Source organism: Alligator sinensis, unplaced genomic scaffold (assembly GCF_000455745.1).
Source record: "Alligator sinensis unplaced genomic scaffold, ASM45574v1 scaffold1216_1, whole genome shotgun sequence".
Lineage (NCBI taxonomy): Eukaryota > Metazoa > Chordata > Crocodylia > Alligatoridae > Alligator > Alligator sinensis.
The window spans coordinates 1,886,573-1,906,398 of NW_005842018.1; the positions used below are offsets into that span (position 1 = coordinate 1,886,573).

At 46.9% G+C, this 19,826-nt stretch overlaps 1 long non-coding RNA gene across 2 annotated transcripts in view; it reads right to left on the reverse strand.

The window, feature by feature from the left end:
• Window positions 1-2,873: 2,873 nt before the first annotated feature.
• LOC102370789 overlaps window positions 2,874-19,826 on the reverse strand; it is a 29,478-nt gene continuing 12,525 nt past the window's right edge. Inside the window, exons 3-5 of one of the 2 annotated variants that reach the window (XR_003093695.1) lie at window positions 14,533-14,638; window positions 5,875-6,031; window positions 2,874-4,625 (exon numbers count right to left, since the gene is read on the reverse strand). This is a non-coding gene — a long non-coding RNA (uncharacterized LOC102370789). The remainder of the gene's footprint in view (window positions 4,626-5,874; window positions 6,032-14,532; window positions 14,639-19,826) is intronic. The other variant, XR_323647.2, reaches the window with a different exon arrangement.

The following is a 19,826-nucleotide window of genomic DNA, read 5'->3' on the forward strand; positions in this document are numbered from 1 at the left end:
GGGAGAGGAGGGAGGGGGAGCAATGTTGGGAGAGGCAAAGAAGTAATAAACCCACCCAAGGGGATCACAGAAGCTAATCCAGGACATGGGATAAGTATCCATAGTCCCTGTTTAGACCATACTTAACACAATCCAGTCTGTGGATGATTTCTTGTTCCACAATTTTATGTTCATTTTTAAACTTTTGTTGTCTAAGAACAGCTACTCGGAGGTCAGTGATGGACTGTCCAGAGAGGTTAAAGTCTCTCCTGCCACAGACTTGTGTATCAGACCTCAGCCATCATTAGGAAAAGAACATTGACCTGAGAGGAAGCAGGCATGACAGTCCAAATTTACTTCTGGTGAAACCTCACTGCCCCCCGCACCCCCCCCCAAATTACCTGGCCTGTTGACCTGAGAAAATATATTGAGCCTGCATTCACAGTATGAGTCTGAATACAGCCTCTTGATATAAATGATGTCTTTATTCTCTTGATGTAAATAAAGTCAAATCAAATGTCAAATTACAGTACAGTAAACTTTAACACAGAATCGTCAGCATTGCCTGCCTTTGTTTACTGCAGCTGATGAGTAAATGATGACGGTTCACATGTTTTTTATATCTGTATCTTTATTTTTCTTTAGGGAATCACTGGAATGTGCTCAGAGTCATCTTTAGCCTAAGTGTGTATCCTGTGCTTCTGTTAAGAAGTACTTACCCATGTGAGCGTGCCATTGCCTTCCACTGGATTATTCATGGGCACAAATTCTAATTCAGGTATTAAATGTTCACCACGGTGAGTAAGAATTAGACGGTTGGGTTCACAGCACAGTGTCAAGAGGGCAGTTGGTAGATAATCACACCTCCAACTGTTTTGCCTGTGTGCATTTAATATAATCTAACTAGTACACCCCAGCATTTCTCTGCTCTCAATTAGAATGGCTACAGGTAAGATCATGCAGTAGACTGGACCTTTATCAGCCTCTTACCTTCCAGTTACCATAGCATTTGTCATTGCTCCCATTCTAGGCACATTCTAATATGCAGCAACATAAATGCCCCTCTGGGCTAAGCAGCCACTTTCTAATGGCACGTTACGTGACATGTTGCTTTGCAGTTCTCTGTGCTTGCTCCGTAATGTTCTGAGCTATCCTAAGTTGTGGATGTTTTTCCTGTCTGGCCTAGCTTGGCGACAGAAGCACAAGCACCACACTCCTGATAAGTGAAATAAAACAGGGCCAGTTGTTCCAGGTTTGACGCAGTTAAAGCACTTTTTATTCCACTCAGGTCAGTGGGAGTACTCACGTGAGTCCTGGCTTTGCAGGAGCTGTGACCCGAAAACAGCTGGGGCTGCCCCTGTGTAACTTCAGCCATAGTTTGGCCTGCAGAATCCTTGTTGCTGATGATGATCATTAGCATTAATGGCTTACATCAGATGTCGGCAACCCCTGGCACATGTGCCAGAGCATGGCATGTGAGGCCATTTTGCTAGGCACGCCATTGCCAGCCTCAGCTCTGGGCAGCTGCTGTCAGCCACGGAGGCCAGGCTGGTCCCAAAGGTGACTGAGAGGCTGCAAGCCCTGCTGCAAGCAACCCAGGCCTCATGGCAGCCAGCAGCTACCCAGAGCCTGGGCCGGCTGTAGCCGGGAGGCTGCAAACAGCTGCACCGGGCTCCAGAGCCCTGGCATCAGCTCCATACCACTGGTGGCTGTATGCGTTCCTCAGAGTGGACAGCAGGGCAGGGTCCTAAGGGAGCACAATCCCAGCTCCTCCCACACCATCTGCTCTGAGGCACATATGCACCCAGCAGTGGTAGGGACCTGATGCCGGGGCTCCACAGCAGGGGCAGCACCAGCCTCTTCCCAGTGGTGGGGTCTGTGCAGGGCTCCATCCCTCCCAGCACCGCCGCTGCCCATCTGCCCTGTGTAACTGAGCCTGCCCTGCTCCTGCCCACTCTGAGCCCAGCCCCACCACTGGGAAGAGGCTGGTGCTGCCCCTGCCAGGAGCATCACACCTTTGTGGGCTCAACCTTTGTGGGTGGGCGGCAGCAGTGCTGGGAGGGTTGGCTACACGGGGGCTAAGGCAAATTTTGGGTTGTCTATAGACACCCCAAGCCTCCGCCAGTGCTGCCCCTGCAGCTGGCTTATGGACGGACCAGAGCCGGGGCCTCAGCATGCCACACCACAGCCTGGGGGCTGGCTCCCCAGGAAAGCACAGGAGCTTCAACAGGCCTGGGGCATCGTCAGATCGGACTTTGTCCTGCGGCCCAGCAGCCTAGCCATGCGGTCCCACACACACACACACACACACACACACACACACACACACGTGTGTGTGTGTCTCTGGTTGTGTCTGTGTGTGTGCATGTGCATCCGTGTGTCTGGTTCTGTGTTTCTGTCTGCATGCATGTGTCTGGTTCTGTGTGCGTCTGTGTGTGCATGCAGGCACGCGTGTGTCTGGTCCTGGGCATGTGTATGTGCATGCATTTGTTCTGGGTGTGTTTGTGTGTGTGTGTGTCTGGTTCTCTGTGTTTGCGTGTGGGTGGTTCTGCGCGTGTGTATGTGCACGTGTGTCTGGTTCTCCATCCATGTGTATGTGTGCGTATCTAGTTCTCTCTCTCTCTTCTCTCCTTTTTTCTCTTTTTCTCCTCTCCTTTTTCCTCTCTTTTTTCTTCCTCTTCCCCTCTCTCTTTTTCTCCCCTTTTTGTCTCTTTCTCTTTTTTCTCTCTCTCTCTCTCATCACAACACGATTAACAAAAAAATTACACAACAACAAAGATAGTACGTGACGTTTTATTTATTGTCACCAGGTTTAGAATTTTTAGAAAACCTGGTATTTATGGTTTAAAAAAAAGCAACATTTATAATTATTAACTATATTAATATGCAGCACATCCTGCCATATACCCCTCACCCTGGTTTTGTTTTCCTCACATGCTGGCACCTTACAAGGTAGACGTTGTGATTTTTTCGGCACTCCGGCCAAAAACGTTGCCTACCCACGGCTTACACCAAGCCCAAGGCCTGCCACAAGCCACCTGTTTGGGTCCAGTTGTGCCTGAACACCTGATTGGCTCCAGGAAGCCAGACCTCAGGGTATAAGGGCCATCCTCCCGGAGGACCTCAGCTACTCAGTGCCAGCAGAGCTGGCAGCTCTGCCCTGCTCACTGCAGTTGTGAATTTGCCTCCTGCTCCTGCCCTGTTTCCTGCATTCCCTTACCTCCCAGCTCCAGTCCTAATTCCTGTGCTCCCAGCCCTCAGCTTCTGCCGTGGTCTCTGCATTTACCTTGCCCCCTCCCCAGTCCTGACCTAGACTTGGGATTCCTGGCCCTGTCGCTGACCCATAACTCTTCAGCCCATTTTTCCATTTCCTCACCTTAATTTGACTCCTAACTAGTTCCTGACCTCAGCTCCTGACGCTCACTCCCAGGGCAGGTTGCCTGCATTCCAGATGCTTATCCAGCCTCTTGAAAACCTCTAAGGAAGCAGATTCCATGGTTTACCTGGACAGCTTATTCCACTGTCCTACTAATCTTACAGTAAGGATGTTTTCCCTGAGATTTTATCCAAATCTGCTTTGCTGCAGTTTAAACCCATTGCCTCGTGTCTTGCCCTCTGTAGCAAGGGAAAACGGTTAGCTGTTCTCCCTCTTCTTCATGGCAGCCTAAAAAGCTGCTGTTACTGTCCCCTCTCTCCAAACTAAACATATCTGCTTCTCTCCCCCTTTCCTTGTACAACTTGGCTGTTTGAGAGAGACAGGGCAGAGATTTATGAAGCTCAACTGATTTATCTTGTCCAAAAGAAGAGGTGATTTGATTAGGGTCTATAAATATCATCTTGGGAAAGAGATCTCTATAGGCAGCTCCTCAATCTAGAAAAAAGAGGTAATGGGTATGACTTCAGGGCAAAATGCAGTGCTGTGCAGATACCCCAGGTTCACTTTAAACCATCTAGCTGGTATACAATCCACACAGTGCAAGACAGTGCCATGCAGAAATACCTAAGCCATGCCAGCATGCGTTAGCTTCAGAACTGGAAGCAGTATAGACATATCAGCAAGGTGCTGTCCCTAATCTAAGTAGTCACCTAATACCCTGGATGCAGTACTATACTGATGCATCTGTATGCCTTCTATTTGCAAAGCTAGCATATGTAGATCTAGTTCTGGCCTAACACTGTCTTGCACCATATAGACACACCTAGTGAGACCAATAGCTGGAAGCTGTAGCTAGAACATTTGGACTAGAAATGAGGTGCAGTATTTTTTGCATTGAGGGCAACAAGCCTCTGGAACAGATTGCCCAGAGATGTAATGGATGCAGCATCACCTGCTGCTTTTAGTGCATTTCTACAAGGCTCGAGCAGCAGCTATGGCTTGGTGCTGCATGTGCTGGGTAAGGCGCAGTTTGCAGGGGTGACAGTTTAAAAAGTTGACGCAGATCCTCAGCTGTTGCTTATCAGTGTAGCTCCACAGAGTTCACTTTACCTCAGCTGAGAGTCTGACTTCACTTTCACTTGTAATAGTCTTGATGTGGTCCTCCCTGGCCCACAGTACAGGACACCATCTGAACAGCTGTTCTTCAAGGAAGCACTAGACTTCAAGACTCTCAGAAGAGCTCCATCCCAACCACAGGATACATGCATCGCTGCATAAAGATAAACGGGTTCAGTCCAATTAGTAAGCACATGACTGTATGCAGATGTACAATTTGGGTAAGTTAATCTCACCAAGAGAACTGTTTCATTTCCTGACTTCTCTGCCTCTAAGGGCATCACCTTCCTGACTGCACAACCTTATGAGCATAAACTGTGCCAAACCTCAGTGCATTAACATAGATTTTGCATTTAATATCTATTACAGCAACGAGCTGGAGCACCGCTACTCATCTACCCTTTATTGAGCGTGATTGATTGCTGGAGATCTTTCATTTAACATCTCAAAAGCCCCTTGGGGAAGCAGTCTCATCTAGTGGTTAGTGCACTGCACAGCCCCAGCTCAAAAGGGGACTCCTCCAGGCCACCTGTAACAGCAACAATGTGACCCACTGGCTGCTCGTCCCTGCCTGGACTCCTTGGGGCTCCAGGACAAACCAGTGGCCAGAGAATGAGGACTGGCCATTACATCTCTTTTTTTCTCTCTCCCCCTTTGCTTCTTAAGCCCATCATTAAGTTTTTATCCCTCCATAACTTCTTTCTTGATTCCTCTCCTATTGCCTCCAGCTTGGCAGAAGGTTACGTGGTGTGTGAGCACAGGGGCATGGACTGGTGCCACTTACAACTGACCCAATGCTGGCTGGACAATTGCAGATGCAGCAGCTATGTTAAACGCTGTGGCGTGAGTAGGGAGGTAGTAAATCTGCATGAGCTGCTCACGGCAGTAGAAGCATGTTGCAAGGTTGCAGCAAGGGGAGGGTGAGCATATGTCATATGGTTTGCCCTGCCCTCATTTCTTCCTCTTTCCTCAGCATTCCCCTTTTCCTGAACTACCTTGGCCTTCCAAAGAAGCCTTGGCCCCCATTGAACGGGGGTTTTCCCTGAGAATTAGCCTGACCTATTGTGAGAGAGGCTGAGGCCTGCAGAGGATCACTGCTAGTTGGGGAGCACTCTTACTGAGTTTCCAGTAACTTTTGCTTGTGCTCCTGGTTGAAAATCCTGTCTCTAGCCGCTCACGGTTCCTAGTCAAGCCATTACGTTACCAATTGTTCCAGTCAGACAACAAAGCACTACAGTCTCAGAGTAGAGACTCAAGGACTCTAGCGAGGGAAGAATTGCATTACTCGAATTGAGGAGATAAATATATAATCACTCTGAACCTTTTGTTTATAAGCAAAGTCATTTGCTTCAACCAAGGAGAAGGAGTTCTGGGAATGCCTCCATTTGCTATGGAATAAATACCTTGGCCCTATCTGTGCTTTGTGGCAGGTGCCAGTGAGCTCCTCTGCTGGGCCGCACGGTGCCAGTGAGCTCCTCTGCTGGGCCGCACGGTGCCAGTGAGCTCCTCTGCTGGGCCGCACGGTGCCAGTGAGCTCCTCTGCTGGGCTGAGACACGGTCCTATTTGGAACAGGACTTATTTCAGTAAAACATATATTCATGAACAACTGAGCAAGTAAGATCTGAGGCACGTGGCTCTTTAAATGGCCTGGATACTAAGCTCCCAACTACATTATTAACACAATCCTGATCAAGGGGCTTTATTTATTGCACTATATTTATGTCATACTTAATTCATCCTGTGCTAGGGGGCTTTGTTTGGTCACCTAGGGGGCTGTGAAGGCATCCCCCAAACTTGGTATCTGGATTTCCTTCTTTTTTTTTTTTGTTTTTTTGCCGCCACGTTAAGCGTCACATATTGGCCACTGCTGTCGGTAGGATGATGGCTATATGCAATTAAGTTTTTAGGAGAGCTGAGAAAATTCTAGAATATAGATGTAACAGGGTGTTTTGGGTTCCCTGACCACACATGCATTCAGACATCTGGCCTAGGGACAGAAATTACATATAAACTGGTATGGCTACATACAGCTATTCAAAAAGCCTGAGCCTGAATCAATTCAATCTTTGCAGGTTAGTCTAACCTGCATAGATTGAACCTATTTGCATGTGAACAGCCATTCACTTTTGATTCTGGAAATGCAGCCACATGCCTGTGGTGGCTCAGGCCAGAAGCCGGTGGGGGGTGCTAGATTGAGCCCTCCCTTCCCTTCGACAGCAACCACAAGGCTGGAGGGAAGCTGACCAGGGGCGGGCAGGGGGTGGCCAGGCCCCGGCAGGCCACTAAGTGTGATTGGGGAGGAGTTTAAACCCGCACCTGGCCGGCAGGGCCCCCAGCCGGGATGTGCCTGGAGGGGGAAGCAGCCCTTGCCAGGCTTGTCCCGGGGGGGGGGGCCGACATGGTCAGACACCAACCCAGGCAGCGCCTCAGGTGAAGGGGGCAGGGAGGAGGATTAAACTCCCCTGTCTCCCCTCTGTTTCACCGGCACAGGGACCCCAGCTGGGCTCGGAGTCTGGCCATGCCCCTGCCCCTGCTGCTGGAGTGGGGAGGGGAGGAGGATCCTAACAGAGGCTGCTCTGCCTCGGCCAGGCAGACCCTGGCTGCAGTCCCCAGGGGGAGAGAGGAGGGAGGGGGGAATAAACCCCCTCCGTGCCCCTTTGCCCCCCCCAAGGCCATGTGGGTGGTGTCTGGCCACGCCCCCACCCCTGCTCTGGCTAGGGAGCAGAGGGGCGGGGCTAGACCTGCTCCCTGGAGCAGACAGCACAGCCCAGCCCAGGGCTGAAAAGCATGCTGGGATGTTGGGGGACTCTGATTTAACTTAACTCAGAAAGGGGTCTGGGACAGAAGTTCCATAAACCAGTTTGACCCAAATCAGTTAAGCCTGATATACTACATTCAACCAGGTTTACCTTAAACCAGTTTCAGCCATTTTGAAACTCGTTTATGTGCACTGAACTTATGTTCCATTACAGGTTTAAACCAGTTAAACCGGATCGCTTAAACCAGTTCACATGTAACTTCTGTCCCTAGCCTGTAAGTGACTGGAAACCAGTTCAAATCTGTAACATAACAGAAATGTGGTGCTCACAAACCACTTTTAAAATGGCCAAAATCAGTTTAAGATAAATCTGAATGGATGTAGGTGATATAGGTTAACTGATTTAGGTTAAATCGAGTTATTGAACTTCTGTCCCAGATGCCCTCCAGATTCAAGTTAACTCACAGTCCCCCAATCCCAGGATGTTTTGCACCTCCCCTGCAAACCCCACTTTGCGGGGTGGGCAGGCTAATTTTGGGCCAAGCGGTCTGCTCCAGCCAAGCAGGAAAGCATGCTCTAGTGCCCCCCCAGCTTCTGGCCTGGGCCACTGCAGACATGTGGCTGCATTTCCAGAATCAAAAGTGAATGTTTGTTCACTTGCCAGGCGTTAGGGTCCCGAAAAGTGGAGCTCTGCTCAGTGGCACACTTTGCAGCCAAACCAAATGAGTTTTTTTGCAGGGAAAGTGTGTTGAGTTTTTTATGACCAGAATAGGACCTGTAATTCTCCCGCTGAAGAACTCCCCTGTGGGAAGCAACAGTGATCCTGTTGCTTACGTGCTCTATAGTGTTTATTTTCCTCCCAAAGTTACCCACGGTTGCATAGATTTGGCAGCAGGGTATGTTGGATGAAACAGAAGACCAGGAACCGAGAGACCTGGATTCTGTTTCTAGCTCTGCTAGTGACCTTGGGTGAGTGACTTGTCTTTTCTCTCTTTCTTTTCTTCCTCTGCAAAAGAGGAATGAAAACCCCTTCTAGAAATTACTTTGAGCTTGCCGAATGAAAATGCCACGTAAGTGCTAAGGTTAATGCACAAACAGACCTTTCTGGTGTGGTGCCCTTCTAAATACAGCACAGGTTTGCTAGAGAAGCCAGACAGCTTCTTCCTGAAACAAATTGCTCTTCAACTATTGCCATCTTGTGGCGTCTGTGACCTGTTACTTGTTCCTTTTTATCTGCTAATGGTGCTAGTGCACATCAGAAATGTACACAGGCAATTTTAAAATGAAATGTAAATGAATTAGAAATGCCTACAGGAGAGCTATTAGCATAAATCCAATCAAAGGGCTTTGTTTAACTTGTTAAAAATGACTAAATATTTAGCAAGTGTGGGTGGGTGAGGTGATTCTTGCTTACACGACAGAAGTTTTAGAACCAACGCTACCTCCAATATCTAAAATGACTGAACTTATTAGCAATTTTCTCTCCTGAACTCTGCCTGCCTTGGCTTGTAACTCATTGTAACACCACCGCATATACAAGGGAACAGCCTCTAAAATATTATCATTCCTTCTAATAATATTCAGCTCACATGGCCATGAAACCCTGGAAATTTAGACTTTACAGGGAAACTGAAAACACCCTGGATATTGCAGGGTGACTCTGTGTAGCGCGTGATCAAATCCAAATAATCAAATGCTACTTGCCTTACCCCTGGAGCAGTTTCCTTGGCCCAGATCCATAGCTGAAGAAAACCAGTAGTTTGTGGGCCTAAGGCGGGGATAGACCTGGGGTCAGTTCCCTCCTCTGCCACACACTTCTAGCATGACTTTTGGCATATCATGCAAGATTTGTGTAGACACAGAAGTCATGTGGTTTTAATCATACTGTGCAGTATGAGAATTAATTTTTCCAGGCATAAGTATGCCAGTATAACTGCGTCTACACCAGCACTTGTACCATTATATATATAAAAAAACCCTCATGCTCCTAAATGACATAACTGTATAAAAGTTGTGCATAGAGTTGGCCTGCATCTCTCCGTGTCTGGGGTTCCCATCTGTATCAGGGATAACAGCACAATCCTGGCTCAAAGCGGTATTAGAGGATAAATGTGTTAAATGACTATTAGGTGCTTTGTGATCCTGTGATAATGGGGGCCATATACATTCTTTTACTTGTCTGGATAGTAAGGGGAGCAAGATTGGACTCCACAAACTGGACTATATAAATTAAAGTTGGTTAAAGAGAGAACCGGATGTTGATGCCAGTTGCACCCTGACTGATTCTTCTGGCTTTAGTCTTACTCTAGCTCTCACACCCAAGTCAGCAAAGAGAAAATTGGGCATAGGGTAGGATCATTCTTGGCAACATCCTTGCTTTCCTCAGAGCCTGAGCCTTATGAACCTTATGAACATGAGCCCTCAATGTGATGCTGCTGCTAGTAAAGCGAGCAAAATGCTGGCATGCATCCATAGATGTTTCTCAAGCAAATCCCAGGAATTCATTCGCCTGTTGTACTCAGCCTTGGTGAGGCCGCAGCTGGAGTACTGCATCCAGTTTTGGGTTCCACAATTCAAAAAGGATGTGGAGAAGCTTAAGAGAATCCAGAGAAGAGCCACGCGCATGATCAGAGGTCAGGGAAGCAGACCCTACGATGACAGGCTGAGAGCCATTGGACTCTTCAGCCTAGAAAAGCGCAGGCTCAGGGGTGATCTGATGGCCACCTATAAGTTTATCAGGGGTGCTCACCAAGATCTGGGGGAACATTTGTTCACCAGAGCGCCCCAAGGAATGACAAGGTCGAATGGTTATAAACTGCAAGAACGTTTCAGGCTGGACATAAGGAAGAACTTCTTTACTGTCCGAGCCCCCAAAGCCTGGAATAGCCTGCCATCAGAGGTGGTTCAAGCACCTACTTTGAACACCTTCAAGAGAAATTTGGATGTTTATCTTGCTGGGATCCTATGACCTCAGCTGACTTCCTGCCCCTGGGGGAGGGGGCTGGATTCAATGATCTTCCAAAGTCCCTTCCAGTCCTAACGTCTGTGAAATCTATGAAACCCATTGGATTCTCATGCTGTTTTAGGCTAGGGACAGAAATTGCACATAAACAGGTATAAGTAATTGAAAACTGGTTCAAATCTGTAACACAACAGAAGTTCAGAGCACATAAACCACTTTCAAATTGGCTGAAACCGGTAAACCTGGATGGATCATCCATCAGACTTAACTTATTTAGGTTAAATCTGTTTATTGAACTTCTGCCCCAGATGCCCTCCAGAATGCCTTGCACCTTCTCCACAAACCCCACCTTGCAGGGTGGGTGGGCTAGCCTTGGTCCAGCTGTCTGCTTCAGCCAAGCAGGGAGGCATGCTGCAGTGCCCCCTGCCCCGGGCTTCTGGCTTGGGCCACTGCAGGCATTTGGCTGCATTTCTGGGATCAAAAATGAACGTATGGCAAGCGTATCTTCTCTTCCAGGTTGGCTGATCTCGTACGGCGAGCTTTAAACTAGACTCGCTGGGGGAGGGGGCTGCAGGAAGACGAGGAGACGCCATCAGGGCAAGGGGTGCAAAGGTAAGTAACGATGGCTGCAGAAGCCTTACTTGGGGTCCTGAGGGCTTCTGGAAGCTACAGCCATGGTGATCCTGTAGCAGCGAGCCTTGCCAGAAGCTGGAGCATGGCTCTAGCTAGCCAGGAACTGGTTTTGGGTGGTGAGCACTACCGCCACATGAACTGGCCTGCTTTTTAGGTATGGGTTTTTTGGTTCCTGGATCTCCCAGGGTCAAACCCCTCTCACCCTGAACAGTGATGTAGTAGTGTGGGGAATGCCTGCATCTGTGGTGTGTGTCATGCACAGAGCTGTAGACAGGTGCTCAGTGCTGCACAGTGCATGTCCCCACTCCTCTGGACACTCCCCTTGAGTATATTTTAACAACCTTTTCTAACAGCAGGATGTTGGTTGCTGTGTTCCCTCTGCTTTACCTGTGGCTAGTTAGGTTGCAGTCTTGCGATTGTCTCAGGGTTGACTGTGAAGATTTTGCTAATAGGTTAGACAATGGATTTGGACTGGGATAATATTGCCTCAGGCAGGGGGTTGAATAAATTAGTGGTCTCCAACCTTTTTAAGTAGGAGATTACCTTTGGCATTTAAAAGCAACCCAAGATCTAACATGTGCTGCTGCCACCACTCCCCTCCCTCCACCCAGCAGGTAAGTCTGTGGGAAGGGAAGGAGGGGGGCTCAGATTGAGGCAGAGGGAGTAAAATTTATTTGGGTGCACCTCCCCAGCAGGTAAGTCCCACCCAGCCAGGGCCTCACTCAACTTACCCTGCTCCTGCTTCTGCTACACTATCCCTCACACAGGGGCCACAATCTAGCCCCTGCCCCTTCCCACCCTGATGGACTGACCTGCTGGGCTGGGGCACATGAGTGCATGAACATAGGCACTCAGCCCCCCCACCCCAGCCTTAGATCAACTCCAAGAGGCTCTAAGATCTATCTCAAGAGGCTCCGAGATCTACCGGTGGATCGAGATCCACTGGTTGGTAGCCACTGGACTAGATGATCTATGGAGGTTCCTTCGGTTCCTACTTCTCTACGATTCTAAAGGATCCATAAAAGTTTTAAGTGTGATGTGATTCAAGCAACTTGAGGAAGAAATATTACTACTGAAGCAGCATTTTAGATGGAGTCAAAGGGACATTTTATTATGCATTATTTGCATTATTTTAAATGCAGATTGTGAATAAAGAGGAGGAAGAGAAATGAGGGAATCAAACTGCAATGCAAATCTCACATCCAGGCCCACTTCACCTTAGTGGATGAGAAGGAAAATCTAAGTCTTAGAAATGCTGTATACATATCATCGCCAAGATTTAGGCATATTCTGAGTTGAGATATGAGATAGGGGGAGCTAAGCTGAAGATGATATCCAGATTTTAGTTATAAATGAGATGGATAGCTTTGTTATTTCAGAAAAGTGACAGAGAAAGGGGAAGTTGGGGTATCAATAAAATACATAGAATTAAGGAAGATTCAATGAAGGAAAGGAGGAATAGAATATATAAATGCTTTGTAAAACATTTTGACTACTTCCTGGAAAGGGCTTTCTTCAATATTTTGCGCTGCATTGGAAACACAAAAACCAATAAAATTACCTCCATCTTCCCCCTGCCCAAAAACAGGTGTTTTGTTTTACTCAAAATGTATTTTAGATTGGGGTAGTGACAACAAGTTGATATTTTGGAGGGAGAGGAAACAATTATTTTGACCAATTTCTATCTTAATTTTTAAACCAAAAAAGCAATATTACAAGTCTCACTGTATCAGTTACAATAGACAAAACCCCTAAATTATTCCTATCATATGCCCTTGGGGGGAGGTGGGTAGTGGAGTCCCCCAGGGCTCGGTCCTGGGGCCTGCGCTGTTCAATTTCTTCATCAGCGATCTTGATGTTGGGGTGGAGAGCAACCTGTTTAAATTCGCTGATGACACCAAAATTTGGGGGGAGGTGAGCACGCTAGCAGGGAGAGAGAGATTGCAGAAGGATCTGGATAGGTTACAGGGGTGGGCAGACAGGAACAGGATGCGTTTCAATACGGACAAGTGCAGGGTGCTGCACTTGGGTAGTAGGAACCAGCAGCACACTTATACGATGGGGAGCTCCCTACTTGAGAGCACGGAGGCGGAAAGGGATCTTGGTGTCATTATTGACTCCAAGATGAACATGGGCCGACAATGCGAGGTCATGGTTGGCAGGGCTAACCGGACCTTGTCGTGCATCCACAGGTGCATCTCGAGTAGAGCCAGGGAGGTGATCCTCCCCCTCTATGCGACGCTGGTCAGGCCGCAGCTGGAGTATTGTGTCCAGTTCTGTGCGCCCCATTTCAGGAGGGATGTGGACAACATGGAGAGGGTCCAGAGGAGGGCCACCCGCATGATCCGGGGACAACAGGGCAGACCCTACAGTGAGAGACTGCGGGACTTGAACCTATTCAGCCTCCACAAGAGAAGGCTGAGGGGGGACCTGGTGACCGTCTATAAACTCACTAGGGGGAACCAGAAGGGTTTGGGGGAGACGCTGTTTCCCCTAGCCCCTGCTGGCATAACAAGGAATAATGGGCACAAGTTGATGGAGAGGAGGTACAGATTGGACATCCGAAAAAACTACTTCACAGTCAGGGCGGCTAGGAGCTGGAACCAACTTCCAAGGGAGGTGGTGCTGGCCCCTACCCTGGGGATCTTTAAGAAGAGGCTGGATACTTACCTGGCTGGACTCATTTGAGTCCCGTTTTTGTTTTTAGGGTGAGTGGTTTTGTTTGTGTTTTTTGGGTTGTTCTCCCGCCCTGGCGGGGGGTCGGGCTAGAAGATCTATTAGGTCCCTTCCGACCCTGAAACTATGAAACTATGAAAAATGAATGCCTGTTCACTTGCTTATTGGTTCAATCTACGCAGCTTAGACTAACCTGTGAAGATTGAATTGATTCAGCCTCTGGCTTTTTGACTGTATGTACTTAGCCATACTCTCGACAGAGTAGAGAAGGATTTTGGCTAGAGAATTTCCTTAGAGTTGCTTAATTTGTTTAAATAGTATGATAATTATGTTGATGCGCTTGGAGGAGAGAGGGGAGGAAGCAGCTTCTCCAGAAAGCCATGCTATAAAGATCTGAATGTGTAGGAGTGAGAGCAGCAGGTAGCAACTTGACTTCTAGGATGAAAAGCTGTTTGGGGCCAAATTCTCCAGGCTGGGTAGCTGGGCTGCTTAGAAGTTGGAAAGAAGAAGAAGACCTCAGCTCAGGGTATTCAGTATCTGCCAAATCCCCCTCCAAATCACTACACACTGGGATAACCTGACACACCAACTTTGGGTAACCACAGGATCGACCCTGAATGCTGCTCCTGGCTCCCTGAATGCTGCCACAGAGGGTCCTCATGGATCGGGGCTCTGCATCACAACATGGATGCTACACTGAGTCCCACCACACTCCTATACTCAGGGGAGTTTGCATCCACAAGAGCAGGGTTTGCTTTTGACATCCCATGCATAAATGTGCAAGAACAGAAGTGAGAAGCCATGTCAAAGCCCTCACAATCCCTGCAGAGCTTGGGCTCTGCAGAAAAAAACAGCTGTGTTACTTCAGAAACTCATGCTAATGTGAGGTGCATATTCAGGCTGCATTACTCTTAAGCAAATTAAATATCCATGAAGACTAGGATGTAAAGAAGCAGCCAGTCCCCAGAGATACAGAACAAGCTAGCCCTTCAACAGAATATTGCAGCTCCTTCCTGGGGTGGTTTCCTCACCTCCGTTCTCAGCCCCTGGTTCCTAATAGAAGCATCACTTGTAAAGGTATCACTTGGTTTTTCTCTGCTGCTTTTCTGACTCCTTGCTTCTCGAATGTGCAAACAGCTATCAAATAGCAAATTAGAGGAGAAAGTCAGGAAAAGGTCAAGCCTGCTATTATATTGTTTTCATTAGTATTTTGAGCTTTTGTCACATGTATAGCTTCCCCCCACCCCAGTGCCATTCACCACATTTCTTCCACTTTGCATGATACTCTAATTTGACTTGGGAGAAAATGGTAGGATCACTTCTTGCTGGGAGTGCAACTGCTAGGAAACCTTCACGAAAAAAGCACATCTCCAGAGCCACAAAGTATGCAGTGTCTATGCCCTGCCTTGCCCAAAACATGCAGATCTGTAATCAGGGCCAAATGCACATAAGAGGAGAGAGGCATGCTCCAGACCAACCACAACGATGAAGATTTCTGCATGCTGAGTCCCCAGCATTGTAGGGAATACTCTACCCAATGAAGCATTGGGCACTCATCAGTGCCAAGCCAGTGGGACTGCTGAGATGTGCTGACCCTGTCACCCTCCCCTTCCTACCCACTTAAGCAGTGTTGCTCCCTTGCAGAAGGGAGGTTGAAGCCATTTTCAGAAGCTGCCAGTTCTTCCCTTGTACATCCCCAGCATATGATCTGCATGGGCCCAGCACACAGCTATATTCTGGGAAGTGGCTATCTCCTCCTGACACTCTGGGTTCCCACAGCTATAATCTCCCTGTGATTCTTGATCAGCCCTCCCAGCTCTCAAATCAAGAGGTGATGGGTTTTTTCTCTAATGACCCAACCAGGATCCGGAGATTGTGGCCTCATTCATCACTTCCAGCAATAAGATCAAAGAGTAGCTGAACAGGACCAGGCCTGTGAATAGTCTAGTTCTCCAAAGGAAAGTGGAGTCCCACCCTGGACAAAAACAAGCCTACAACTGATCATAAGACAGTGGACTTGGAAGTTCAGAGTGAAAGGGGTTCCAGATACAAACAGATTGGAAACAGAGGAGGAAAGAGTAATAGAGTCCAGCAATGGAAAAATGTCGATGGATTAGAGATGCAAAGTACGTGGACAGACATAACAATTAAGGTGTTTCAAAAACCTCTGAAACGATTCAAATGGCAGCCATACAAAATGTTCAACCCTTTGCAAAGTTTCAAAAGGGGCTGAAATGCTCCAAAATTGGCACCTCTTTACAGGAAATACTCTTTGGGGGTGTTTCACTTTTGGTTGTGTGTGAATGGAGGATGGAGGGAGATTGGGGAGAATAGTCTGCCAGCTGTCTAGCTGCTGGGTCCCACACCAGGTCCCCAGTGTGACCCCTACACTTTCTTCTGGGACCCCTTCCAGATATGGAGCTAGGCTTACCCCTCCAACCACCCCTGCTGACTCCTAGAGCCCCACTACCACTGGAGCTGGTCCCTCTAGCCCCATACCCCCTACTTCTCTGCTCAGCTGAGAGAGGGAGAGACAAGGTAGAGGGGATTGGAGCTCAAGTGTCAGATTCCCGTTTTAACCCGGGGTTGTTACCTGTCCTCTCTGCTCTCCTCTCCCTTCTACCTTCTGTCCCTGCAGGTTGCTGCAGCGTGCTCTAGGGCCGCTGGCTGATGCTAGAGAAGGCTGCAGCATTTTGTAACATTCCAGCTGGGAACAGCACAGGGGCGTACATGTGCCCTCTGGCTAAAACATTTCCTTTATGAAACATTTCCAAGTGTATTTCACTTGGAAACGTTTCAATTATTATGTCTGTCTGCACTCGCAAGACTTTTTATATTTCAGGCATGGGTGGCTGGTTGTTTTTTAAGTGCTGTAGAAGGGTGTAGATGGCCTTGGAGACTGAAGTATTCTCTCTATGCTGTAGCCACAGACGAGGCAGTGTAGTGCAGTTTCTGCATGTTGTCCCCCTGAATCCCTCTGGCTTTTAATTGAAGAGAGACTGCCTTTAAACGTGGCTCCTAGCAGGGGCAATTGCCAAAAGGGATGTTTGATATGTTGGTGCTGGCCACCCATATTTGTACTCCTCCACTGGGTACTATTCTCAGACCAGTGATCAATGTGGCATGGGTTTGATGGAACTACTGTATGATAAGAATATTCTCTGGTTGCCACTAAAGTGGGACAAATTTGAGCCAGTCAGAGGTAGCCATGCTGCAGCCTGCATACCTAGGAGAAACCAGAGATCTACAGTGCAGTTCAGAATGGCCTTGTTGTCCAGGGTTATGTTTCAGAGGCGAACAAGTCCCCGCATCTCCATCTGGATCACAGCAGCTTGATGGACTACTTCATACTGGGATCTATCATCTCTGTGGGCCACTTATCCCTATTAAGCAACTGTGTGTTTGAATCTCTTCCATTTTATGCAAACCAGGTACACCCTAGTGACTTTTGGAGAGTTCCCAAAGCTTACTCATCTCCAAAGAAGATAGCCTGACAGTTAGATGAAATGGGAATTTTGGCATTTCTAAAGTTTAGTGCAGCAGCAGCTGGATGAGACCTTAGTCCCAGATTCTCAAAAACATGTATTTAGCTCTTATTTAGGCACATAAACACCTTTGAGACTCTGAGCCTTAGTCCTGAAATGGAAAGAAAATAATATACCTGTGCCTGCTAGCAGCAGATATTAATGCTCAGTCTTGCTGCTGAGGAAATTATCCCCACCAGTTTCCACTCTGTACCCATTTAAGCCAGAAATAAGGTGGGGAGGGCATCTTGGAGGCATCCCACACTGCTACTCTTTAGCAGCCCAGAAACCCAGGTTTGGAGTACAGGACCAGGGGCATCCCCTGAGTGTCCCCTACTGCTTCATTTCCAAGGTTGAAATATGCAGAGTGGGCCTTGTTTCCTCAACAGCATAGACCTGTATAATGAATCTACCCAATGGTTTTTATAGAGATGCTGATCACCTACAAACTTTGTTCACTACCAAGCTCCCACTTATTTCAGATAGCACGACTGAATGTCAGGAACCTTTATGTGTTCTCAAGTTGAGCACCCAAGAAAGGAAGCACCTAAAAAGCAATGCTCACATACTCAAAAGTGGCTTTGAGTGACTTGCCCAAGGTCCCACAGCTAGTCTATGGCAGAAGTGGAAAGAGAACCAGTCTCCTGCTTGCCTGGCCTGTGTTCTAATGATAAGGAAGATGCACAGGCAAGCATCCTCTCTGCACGGAAACAGCACGTGGCATCTGCATCACTTAAGCCCTGATGGAAAGCAGAGAGGAATAAAATAGTACATAGTTCAACATGGACACATTTTCATCCTATGTGTGTAGTTAAACTTAAATGTGACAATAACTGCAACCTGCAGCTACTGGGTGGGTTTGGCAGCTGGAAAAATAAGAACAATCTTGGACTGAGGGTAAGTAAGAGAACTTGCCAAAAAATCATCTGAAGCAGGTGGTTCCAGCTTGCAGAAACTCAATTTATATTCTCAAATGACTTGCTGGAAGCTGTGCACAATTACATAAAGAAGCCCAATGCAGGCAAGGCAGATGTTTCAGTGAATGCCAGCCGCTGGAATATGATATCTCGCTCAGTTCTATTGCACCCACCACTTGAAATGGTAATTCAGGAAGTCAGTGTTTAAGGTTCATCCCAAGGGAGCTCAAGACTCGTATCGGGTAGCTACAGGTCTGGTTGGAATGATTCCATGCCCTGCTTGAAACAAAAGGGGACAATAGTGCAGTAACACTTGCAAAAGTTGAGGCTTCTGCATTATTCACAGGCTCCAGATCCAGAGTATTGATCCAGAAAAAATATATGCTGCACGGGCTGCATGAATTGAAAAAAATCAGGCTAATTTTTTTCAGCAGGGCAGCATACTAAAAATGCTACAGAACAGAATGCTTCTGTTTGCAAAGTTACAATCAAGGCGATTTGGGAAATAAAGACCAGGCAGTACTCTACAAAATTTTATAGTGGCATAGCTAGGTTGATCAGGGGAGTGATGAGGTATGATTTGTGACCAACACAGCTATATCCGCCAGAGATACTAGTGTGGGTGCAGTGTTACTATCAGAATGACCCCATTCCTGATATAGCTTAATTTAGTTGGGGGATGAGATGGGAACTGGGAGGGGAAAAAAAAAACCCTATACAGCAGTAGTACAGCTTTGTTAGTATAAGATGCATCCACACCTAGGGGAGTTTTGCTGGCAGAGTATCTTGTATAGCAAATACCACTAACATGCTCCTGGTGTACACCTGGTCAAAGTATTTTAGCCTGGAATCTAAGCTCCTGGTATATTAATGCCTGGAAGATAAAGCCAGTATCAGAGAAACAATGCTTAACAGTCAGCACTGAAGAAATCCTCCTGAGTCACTTGTAAAGTTAAAAGAGAAAGTTTCAAGGTGAAATTATGGAAGATGGAAAACACCAGATGGATAAGGAAATATAAACAGAAGAATAGTCTCACAGATAGGGGTTGGACTAGATGACCTCCTGAGGTCCCCTCCAAACCTAATTTTCTATGATGCTATAATTCTATGATTTTATGTGGGGAACTAGGAAGCAGGTTACAGAGGCAGACACCAAACCAATTAAAATGACAGAGGGTAGGATTACCCTCACTTCAGGAAGGGAACAAAATCTGGTCCCACCAAACAAATAATTTAGGTGCTGAATTTACTGATGCACTTAGAACTTAAATTTTAAGCACATATTGAAAGGCTTGGATGAACTGGAGCCTATAAAAGATAATAAGCTTTTTACATTATTTGCATCATATCACTTGCAGTTTGAATAGTAGTATAAGGAAGAAATGGAAAATACGTTTTTAAGAATTTGGGGTTTGGGTTTCTATTTTTTAAGTATGTTGTCTATTAAAAAAGAAGCTAAAGCTAAGAAAATTTCCTGATAAAAGTTTTTAAAGTCAGTGTTACAGTTGTAAACAACATATCTATAAATGTCAAACAATATAACTAAAACACTGTATTTGTGACTGAAAGTCTGGAAACTAGGATAGTGAAATATCAGAAACTCTACAAATGCTTGCTTAAATTGATTTTAAAGCAACAGCTTTCATTTATATTTGAAATCAATACGCTGCTTTTGACAAGATTCACTATTCTCTAAAAAATAAAACTAAAAAAAAAAGCAAAAAAACCCCCACCATTACCTCTTTTGATCCGAGTCATTGGCCAAAACTTGAGGCCTTGCAGATTGCTTCTGTGAAAATGAGAAACTAAGGAGGGAGGCAAGCATTTTATTGATGTAATCATATTATTTACAGAGACTATACACGAAGTCCAGTTTCCCTAACA